Raw genomic sequence first — 10,912 nt, 5'->3', positions numbered from 1 at the left:
TGGTTTCATTCATCCTGCCATTCCTTCTTCCCTCTCCATTTGTAACTCTCCTATGTATTCGAAGCTCAGAATCACGTGATCACTGGCCCCCATGTGGTGCCAGGATTTCCCAGTCAATTTGCATGTGATTGAAGTCACTCTCATCATATTCTCACTTCGGTCTCCTGCTATTCTGTGGTGGGTTATACATCACTGTAATCACCTTGGGACTTCCACCCTGAATTGTTCCTATTATATAGTCTCTTGCTTCTCCTCTGCCCTCTCTCTCCAGGTCCTCAAAATCTAATTGATTTTTGATGAGCAATGTTACTCCTTCACCCCTTCTGTTCCCTCTGTCCTCAGGATCTGATATCCAGTTGGAAAGATGGCATCTGTTATCATTCCTGTGAGTTTCGTTTCTGTGAGAGCTATGGTGTCTGGTGACACCTCTTTGATTCATTCATGCCCCTCCTCCCACTTATTGGTTTTTCCATCATCGTATGTGTACCATACCTTCAATTCCCTCTCCAACACTGTGTTCTGGGGGGTTTGTGGTGGTTGGGGGAGTGGGAGACCTGGCAGGGTGCTGTGGGATTCTAATGCATAGTGAGGAGTGGGGGCTGTGAGTGTGAATTGTAGTTTGGGGTGGGATAGTGTGTTTGGCTGTCAGGTTCTGAAGGTGGTTCTGGGTGTGTTTGCACTATCTGCCCTGCCCTGTTCTGGTTATCCTCTGCTGACTCTTTCTTTGTCTCTCTTTCTAGCACTTTTGTTTCTGTGTCCTCTCAGTCAGTTGCTGTTTTTCTGTTTTTATTCTGTCATGGTCTAGGAACACCCTATTGTATGGTGATGCTTCATTCAGCAATGGTTTCTTTAGCAGAATCTTGTTCTGTACTATTTCCGTCTTGAAAATCAGTTTTACCACCTGATTTCTCCCCTTCAATTACCCCCCTATCGTTTGAAAATATATCAGTACTGTCTTCCTCGCCTATTTCCTTGATATGTTTTCAATCTCTTGTTTTTCTTTTTGTCATCTTTTATAGCATGTCCTTTTTTTGCTCTCCTGAAGCTCATGAATAAAGACTAACCTCACCCTCTCCTCCTCTCATTGCCTTTTCCTCTGTGTCTCTGGGTCCCATTTGTAATTAGTCATTGTTTCCCTTATTTTTCCTGTAACATTTGTTGGCTTGGTCGTGCCTCTGTATGGGCCCTGTCATCTTCTCTATCTGCTATCTCTTCAATTAATGCTATTACTGCATCCAACAGCTTGCCCCCTTCGTTTCTTGGTATTGTTTGGTGGACTGATAGGGCCTTAATTAAGTTTTGCCTCCTCCCTTTCCATTGGGTCCCTCGTTTAATAAGGGTGTGTCTGCTTCAGATTCAGATAACTCCAGCATATTTACCTCATCTACTAGGGCTCACATCTTGGCTTCTGCAGCTTCAGCTTGTGCCTCCCATTTCTTCCTCTCCACCTCCAGCCTCTTCTCCATTTTTACACAAAGCTCACATAGTTTGCTTTCCCACTATTGTTCCATCCATTTACATTGCTTTGCCATCCATTCTTTCTTTCCAGGCCCATTATCCTCTGATCCCCTGAGTCTTCGACTTACCCTCTGGGGCCCCTTTTGTTTTTTTTGTTTTTTTTGTGTGTGTGTATGTGTCCACATGGGGGAGATGAAGAAGGGTATGGGGAGAGAAGGGGCAGAAGTGGTGGAAGGAGGGAGAGAAGTGAAGGGGAAAAAATGGGGAAAGGGAAGGAGGGGGGACAGAGAGAGATATGGGAAGGTGGAGAGTTGAAAAGGATGGGGGGAGAGAGTGGGAGAAAAGAGTGGTAGGGAGGAAGAGAGAGGGGAAAGGGGGAGAGAGAGGTTCAGGGAAAGGAGGGAGGAAGGGAGGGAGGGGGAGAGAAAGAGGATCAGGGAAGGGAGGGAGGGAGAGAGAAAGAGACAGACAGAGACAGACAGACACAGACAGACTGACAGACAGAGTAGAGAGAGGTGGAGAGAGAGAATAGGACAGAGGAAGAGAAAGGGAAGAGAGAGAGGATCAGGGAAGGAAGGAAGGGAGGTAGGGGAAGAGAGAGAGAATTAGGGAAGGAAGGAGTGAGAGAGAAAGAGAGGGTAGATTGAGGTGGAGAGAGAACGAGAGAAGGGAATAGGAAGGGAGAGAAGGGTAGTGTGGGTGGGGAGTGTGTTTGTGAAGTGTGGGGGTCGTAGGTTTGTGTCGGTGATTAATAATAATAATAATAATAATAATAATAATAATAATAATAATAATAATAATAATAATAATAATGATAACAATAATAATAAAATCTTTATTTCTACAAGTACATGTACAAGATATACAGTCCTAGCTGCATCAGTGACATAGCACTATATAAAAAGTCCCTTGTTATGCAGAGCATTTCGGGCAAATTAGGTTAGTTTTGTCTCAGGATGCGACTCACACCAATCGACTAACACCCAGGTACCCATTTTATACTGATGGGTGAACATGGACAAAATGGTATTAACTGTTCATGTGTGTGTATGTGAACGCGCAGCCTTTTGGAAGCTGACACTTATACGTGCTTAGTGGTATTGTCTAGCAGGGGGAGAGAGAGATGAGAGGGAAAGAGAGGAATAGAGAGAGAGAGATGAGGGAAAGGAAAGAAGAGATGGGATATTATGTTGTCAGTCACACTGGGGTGTCAAGTGACCTGTGAAGTTACTAGTTGTCAAACCCACTTGTCAATAGGCACTCGGCCTGTTTTGAGTGTGCGTGTGTGTGTGTGCGTGTGTGTGTGTGTGTGTGTACTCACCTATTTGTGGTTGCAGGGGTCGAGTCCTAGCTCCTGTGTGTGTGTGTGTGTGTGCGTGCGTGTGTGTGTGTGTGTGTGTGTGTGTGTGTGTGTGTGTGTGTGTGTGTGTGAGCGTGTGTGTTCTCACCTAGTTGAGGTTGCAGGGGTCGAGTCCAGGCTCCTGGCCCCGCCTCTTCACTAGTCGCTACTAGGTCACTCTCCCTGAACCTTGAGCTTTATCATACCTCTGCTTAAGGAGCAGACCGCAGAATTTGTGGGTCAGAGCACGTGTTTTTCTGCGCGTGCCATCCTACTCGTGCCACGCATTTAGATTCCCGTTCTTTATTTCTGACCAATCACAAGCCTTCCCTGAGTCGCTTCAGCTAAGTGGTGCTGTCCTGTTCTCGCTTCCCATTGGTTGAGAGACCAAGATGTAAACACTTCTGGCTTGGCGTCGCCGAGAGTAACATTTTTTCATCTAGTGAGACTCAAATACCTTTGGATTTTATCCTCTACAATGTCGGTAAGTACTGATTGTTATGTCTAGTGCGTAAATGAATAGTTTGGGCATATTTTGATATATATATAAAGGCTGTGTGAAGCATAATATGAGTGTACCATGCAAATGAAAACAGTGCAACAAAATAGGCATCAATAAATTTTGGCGTGCCCTTTTAGGGCCAGTTTTCAATTTCAGTAAATAAATACTTATAAAAAATATTTCTATTGCTTATATGAATTTTGTAGTGGTCTGGATGTGTACAGAATGTTTTTATTGTCCTTCCAGATCAATGAGAAATTGTTTTATGGTGAGCCCTCCAACACCAAGTCAAAATATGTCTGCATTTTGGAGGAAAGTGACTCAGAACCGGAGGTAGATGACCCAGAATTGCTTGATAGTGGTGATGAATACTTGCCCCCGGATGCAGAGGTGTCAAGTGATGATGAGGAGGAAGAAATGTCAGCCAAAAAGCGAAAAGTAGTCAAGAAAAAACAGGTATTAGGATCGAGGAGATGCCTGATGAAGAATATATTCATGATGAGCTGTTGACAGTAACCCCAGCTGGACCCATGGTGACATCCTTTGCCTGAATACCAACATGAAAAGCCTGTTGCAGTTAGGTCTCCATATGAATATTTTATTGGGAATTCAAGAATATGAGACTTGAAAATTTTATCCCTTTGCAATGTGTCAATATAGCAATTTGGTTTCTTTTTATATTTTTCAAATACCTAAAAAAGGTTTGGATACAAGTTCTACTTATATTTTTTATATTGTCTGCTTGTATAATAAATTAAAAAAATAGTTATTTGCTGTTTTATTAACCATTGCAAGTTAGCAAGAACCAAATTTGTACTACCTAATACGGGCAGACCATAATAAATTGGGTTTTCGCTGATTAGCAATTGCTCGAAAACTAAACATCAGAATTCCATTTATATGGGCTCATTAACCTTATATTGGGTTACTATATCCACTATAGGGAGTTCAGTTCGAAATTCTAATTTTATTGCCATTTGCCCCAAGAAGGGTTAAAGCTATGTATGGATCCTGCCTCCACTACATCGCTTCCCAAACTATTCCACTTCCTGACTACTCTGTGGCTGAAGAAATACTTCCTAACATCCCTGTGATTCATCTGTGTCTTCAACTTCCAACTGTGTCCCCTTCTTACTGTGTCCAATCTCTGGAACATCCTGTCTTTGTCCACCTTGTCAATTCCTCTCAGTATTTTGTATGTCGTTATCATGTCCCCCCCTATCTCTCCTGTCCTCCAGTGTCGTCAGGTTGATCTCCCTTAACCTCTCCTCATAGGACATACCTCTTAGCTCTGGGACTAGTCTTGTTGCAAACCTTTGCACTTTCTCTAGTTTCTTTACGTGCTTGGCTAGGTGTGGGTTCCAAACTGATGCCGCATACTCCAATATGGGCCTTACGTACACAGTGTACAGGGTCCTGAGCGATTCCTTATTAAGATGTAGGAATGCTGTTCTGAGGTTTGCTAGGCGCCCATATGATGCAGCAGTTATTTGGTTGATGTGCGCTTCAGGAGATGTGTCTGGTGTTATACTCACCCCAAGATCTTTTTCCTTGAGCGAGGTTTGTAGTCTCTGGCTCCCCTAGACTTTACTCCGTCTGCGGTCTTCTTTGCCCTTCCCCAATCTTCATGACTTTGCACTTGGTGGGGTTGAACTCCAGGAGCCAATTGCTGGACCAGGTCTGCAGCCTGTCCAGATCCCTTTGTAGTTCTGCCTGGTCTTCGATCGAATGAATTCTTCTCATCAACTTCACGTCATCTGCAAACAGGGACACTTTGGAGCCTGTTCCTTCCGTCATGTCGTTCACAAATACCAGAAACAGCACTGGTCCTAGGACTGGCCCCTGTGGGACCCAGCTGGTCACAGGCGCCCACTCTGACACCTTGCCATGTACCATGACTCGCTGCTGTCTTCCTGACAAGAATTCCCTGATCCATTGTAGTGCCTTCCCTGTTATCCCTGCTTGGTCCTCCAGTTTTTGCACTCTTTTGTGTGGAACTGAGTCAAACGCCTTCTTGCAGTCCAAGAAAATGCAATCCACCCACCCCTCTCTCTCTTGTACTGCTGTCATCATGTCATAGAACTCCAGTAGGTTTGTGACACAGGATTTCCCGTCCCTGAAACCATGCTGGTTGCTGCTGATGAGATCATTCCTTTCTAGGTGTTCCACCACTCTTCTCCTGATAATCTTCTCAATGACTTTGCATACTATACATGTTGAAGATTGAGACACTTATGCAGCATATGGGAATCTTTATTCAGGAAACGTTTCGCCACACAGTGGCTTCATCAGTCCCATACAAAGAGGAAGGCGTAAGGAGAGGAGGAGTATGAGGTAATCAGTCCCTCAGCCTGGAGTCGATGTGTTCAGTCCATCAATCTTGTAGAATGTACATTCTACAAGATTGATGGACTGAACACATCGACTCCAGGCTGAGGGACTGATTACCTCATACTCCTCCTCTCCTTATGCCTTCCTCTTCTTGTAGAATGTACATTCTACAAGATTGATGGACTGAACACATCGACTCCAGGCTGAGGGACTGATTACCTCATACTCCTCCTCTCCTTACGCCTTCCTCTTTGTATGGGACTGATGAAGCCACTGTGTGGCGAAACGTTTCCTGAATAAAGATTCCCATATGCTGCATAAGTGTCTCAATCTTCAACTTGTCGGTTTTTCAAACCATTCATCACATACTATACATGTCAGTGACACTGGTCTGTAGTTTAGTGCTTCATGTCTGTCTCCTTTTTTAAAGATTGGGACTACATTTGCTGTCTTCCATGCCTCAGGCAATCTCCCTGTTTCGATAGATGTATTGAATATTGTTGTTAGGGGTACACATAGCGCCTCTGCTTCCTCTCTCAGGACCCTTGGAGAGATGTTATCCGGCCCCATTGCCTTTGAGGTATCTAGCTCACTCACTGAGTTCCTCACTTACTTCATGGTCATTTCTTGTTGTGTCTCCTCCTTCCTTTCTTAGCCTGATTACCTGGTCCTCGACTGCTGTTTTCCTCCTGATGTGGCTGTATAACAGCTTCGGGTCAGATTTGGCTTTCGCTGCTATGTCGTTTTCATATTGTCGTTGGGCCTCCCTTCTTATCTGTGCATATTCATTTCTGGCTCTACGACTGCTCTCTTTACTCTCCAGGGTCCTTTGCAATCTATATTTCTTCCATTCCCTAGCACAGTTGGTTTTTGACTCCCTGCACCTTTGGGTGAACCATGGGCTCTTCCTGACTTTTTCATTATTCCTGTTACCCTTGGGTACAAACCTCTCCTCAGCCTCCTTGCACATTGTTGCTACATATTCCATCATCTCATTAACTTGCTTCCCTGCCAGTTTTCTGTCCCACTGAACCCCGTTCAGGAAGTTCCTCATTCCTGTGTAGTCCCCTTTCTTGTAGTTTGGCTTCATTCGCCCTGGCCTTCCTGCTTACCCCTCCACTTGTAGCTCTACCGTGCATTCGAAGCTTAAAACCACATGATCGCTGGCCCCAAGGGGTCTTTCATATATATGTGTGTGTGTGAGAGAGAGAGAGAGTATATATATATATATATATATATATATATATATATATATATATATATATATATATATATATATATATATATATGTGTAATGTGTGGGTGTGTGTATGTGTGTGCACATTTGTTTTGGGTTCGAGTGTGTGCATGAACATGTGTGTGCGTTTTCGTACATGAGTATGAGCGTTCGTGAAAGTTTGAGTATGTATGCATGTGTATATGTGTTCGTATGTCTGTGCATACCTGAGCGTGTGTGCGTGTGTGTACAGGCTATACCACCACCTAACCTGTGTGTCGCTGAGCCCTCTTCTTTAATAGATGTTACCTACTCTATATCTGACAAACAGCTCGTGAGTGGACCCATTAGCTACCAGTGATACAGACAGCCTGGGCTCAGGTATCCGACGTGCAGCTCACAAATTAGGTGAATACTACGTCGCGTCTGGCAGTGAAGTGATGAAACATCTGGGCTACAAGTCCTCGTGCTCGTTGTTGTACTGCACTGTATGTACTCACCTAATTGTGGTTGTGTATGTGTGCACTCACCTATTTGTACTCACCTATTTGTGGTTGCAGGGATCGAGACAAAGCTCCTGGCCCTGCCTCTTCACTGATTGATACTTGGTCCTCTCCTTCCCTGCTCCATGAGCTTTATCATACCTCGTCTTAAAGTTATGTATGGTTCCTGCCTCCACCACATCACTTGCCAGACTATTCCACTTCCTGACAACTCTGACTGGAGAAATACTTCCTAACATCCCTTTGACTCATCTGGGTCTTCAATTTCCAATTGTGACCCCTTGTGTCTGTGTCCCATCTCTGGAACATCCTGTGTCTGTCCACCTTATCTATTCCTCGCAGTATTTTTATGTCGTTATCATGTCTCCCCTGACCCTCCTGTCCTCCAATGTCTTCAGGCCGATGTGTGTGTGTGTGTGAGTGTGTCTGTGTGTGTGTGTGTGTGTGTGTGTGTGTGTGTGTGTGTGTGTGTGTGTGTGTGTGCGTGCGCGAATGTTCGTTTTTCTTTGCTCATTCACACTGAGTCTTTTATATTCACTCTATATTCAAGTAACTTAGGCATAATTATATATATTAGGATCGCCACCGGCTAGAGATCAACTAGCAACTAGTAAAATTGCAGTTATCATGTATATTTTTCTACTCTTTGTGCTACTAGAAACCTGAGCATTGTGACAGATTACTGAAACCAGTAATGGAAAGCTAGTGTTAGGTGATTTGGTAACCTAACATAATCACACTAAGTCCACTGAGGCAAGCATATAAGCTAATAGTCACTGCTGTTAGTTAATCTGTTAGGTACTTAAGAGATCGACACCATGCCCAGCTCTTCTAGGGTAGGGTAGGTGCCAGAGCCCGAGCTTGCAGCTCACAAGACTGTCATTCCCTGTAACCCCCCTTGGGGCGGGGTTGGCAGCCCAGAGAGGCCTAGTTTCTCCCCACGAGCGCCGTGAGGGCGGGGATTGTGGCTAGGTCTGGGGACAGTTGGTCCCAAAGATGAGGGGGTACTTGTGCCTCCTCCCATGGGAGACTTAGGTCTTAGACACTTCCTAGACAGGGAGACAAGGCCGGGCCACCACTTGGAAAAGACCCGGGCCGGGAGAATACCGGCGAACATTTAATTATAATAATACTTAAGAGAATCACCTCACAGTGCACTTGTTCCAAAGTCTACAGAAATAAACAAAAAAAATTCATAATCGACACCTTTTTTTGCCTTTGCTTCCCAAGTGACACAATGAGGTGCTAACATGGTAGTGGTAGGGCAATATTACCCTTGCGAAATTTACTCTTTTTAAGCACAAACTCTGTAGCCTAATAACGGAGCATTACTGGAAGAGACATATTTCTGTGATGATGTCTCTATGTCTCTCTGTCTCTCTCTCTCTCTCTCTCTCTCTCTCTCTCTCTCTCTCTCTTTCTCAATCTCAATCCCAATCTCACTCTAAATCTCTATCTTTAAATCTGTCTCTGTCTCTATCTCTCAATATCGATGAATTCCGGGTCGCGTATATGGAGCAAATTATCGGCGGATTGCAGCAATAGCTGTTGACCTGGTGATATTGGAAGTATTTGCTGGAACATTTGGACAGTGGTCTGCCATCCCCAGAGAGTCAGGTGGTGGGGTCGTTATTCCCCCGGTAGGGGTAGACGGTGATTTGACCCCCACCCCCTGGCGAAAGTGACTGATATCAATCTCTCCAAATTATTCTGGGACTGTGGATGATGGAGGGGCCAGAGAGCGGATCATGAATATGTCAACTTTTAAACGGGAATATTAAAAATGAAATTGTAATGTCAGTGCTGTTTAAATGAGGATATAGCTGGGTAATGTGACATCCAACACTGTAAATTAGTAAGACAAGCTTCATGACTTTTTTATATTGAACACAATTCTAAATATAATAAGGAATACATAATTCTGTTCGTTGTTGTTATTATTATTATTATTATTATTATTATTATTATTATTATTATTATTATTACTTTGGTTCTCTATTATTATTACTCTCAGTATTTTAGTTTGTAAATAATAAACTAATTTCCTTATAAAATTAATAATAATAATAAGAATTAAAATTATGATTGTGATTATTACTATTACTACTGAAATACAGATGTGTAGGTGCAGTTTTGGTCAGTTTATGTGTACGGTAGTGTGTAATTTTTATACCAGTTAAATAATTCAAGTTTATCTCTTGCAAACGGCTTAAATATTTAATGGATGAAGCATCATCGAGAAATTATAGTACCTATTAAATTTCGTTTACCTGCAGGCAAATTTGTACATGTGGTAAAATAGAGAAAATAAAGGAAATTGATGGAATCCACCCATAACTGGTGAATGATTCATCGGACAGTCTTCAAACTTTCACCACTGGTGTGTGGTTTTTCTGAACACAAGGATCGAGCTGCCATTCAGTGGTGTAAGTCACAATTTTCCAGTTTTATTGAATAATTGAGGTATTCATTTTTTATGCAATGATTAAAGAATTTTTCTTACAATTGGCTTAAAAATATTATTGATGATGCTTTCGATAAGAAGGATAATCCCATAAGTTTAGTCTCAATAGGTGTTAATTTGAAATTTTACTTTCACCATTGGTGGGATTTATCAAAACACAACTTGTCATTCACTTTGAAATGACTAAATTTTAATTTGCTAATTATGTTAAGCAAATTTTTTTCTCATGCACTAACTAGGAATGTTTCTGGTTAGCTTCAAACGTTAATGCTGGTGTTTCTTAAGAAGCTATGATATATTAACTCTAGGCTGCACTGGGTTAAAATAAAATTCTCTGTTTTTATGTATTTTTTTTCTTAAGATTAATGTTGACTATCGTTTTTATTTTCAGAACATTAAAAGCATATTTTTCATTAACTCTCTGAGAAATTTTCTCATATTACTCGAGAAGACGTTATTCCTTTGGCTACAAGCTTCCTACATTTTGTGTAAAATTTTTGGGTCAAGATCCATGGGATTATCTGTCACAAACATATTGTCTGTGATAGGTGGACACAGACTCCTTTGATAACCTTCAATATTTCATCAGTGGTGTGTCATACATTAAAGAAGGTTGGTATATTTAATGTAGTGTTTAGATTACATTTAACCACTTATAATCTCGAAATGGTAAGGGATTATTTTACCTTGTTGTATTATATTACCTTAATTAATTAATGCTGGTGAGGGGGTTTTGATTTAGGGAACTGAACTTATCTTCTCCTGACCTTGATCGAATTTGAATGCCTTCCATTTTACAGAGTCTATGTGACCCCTACGGGTTATCACTTTCCACTGATTAAAATGTAACAATTCTGAACGGCATAAATAGCAGTAGTAAGAACAGTAGTAGTAGTAGTAGTAGCAGTAGTAGTAGCAGCAGTAGTAATAGTAGTAGCAGTAGTAGTAGTAGTAGTAGTAGTAGTAGTAGTATTGTTGTTAGGACTAAAGATGGAAAACCCTTAAGAGGTTGTCTTATTTTTCTTTATTTATTTTTTATTTTATTTTTTTTTCTTTCGTTGTTGTTTCGTTGACAATTCTCGAAAATTCCTCACCCAGT

This window comes from Cherax quadricarinatus, chromosome 90, assembly GCF_038502225.1.
Source record: "Cherax quadricarinatus isolate ZL_2023a chromosome 90, ASM3850222v1, whole genome shotgun sequence".
In the NCBI taxonomy this organism is placed as follows: Eukaryota; Metazoa; Arthropoda; class Malacostraca; order Decapoda; family Parastacidae; genus Cherax; species Cherax quadricarinatus.
Note: the sequence above shows the minus strand (reverse complement) of the source record.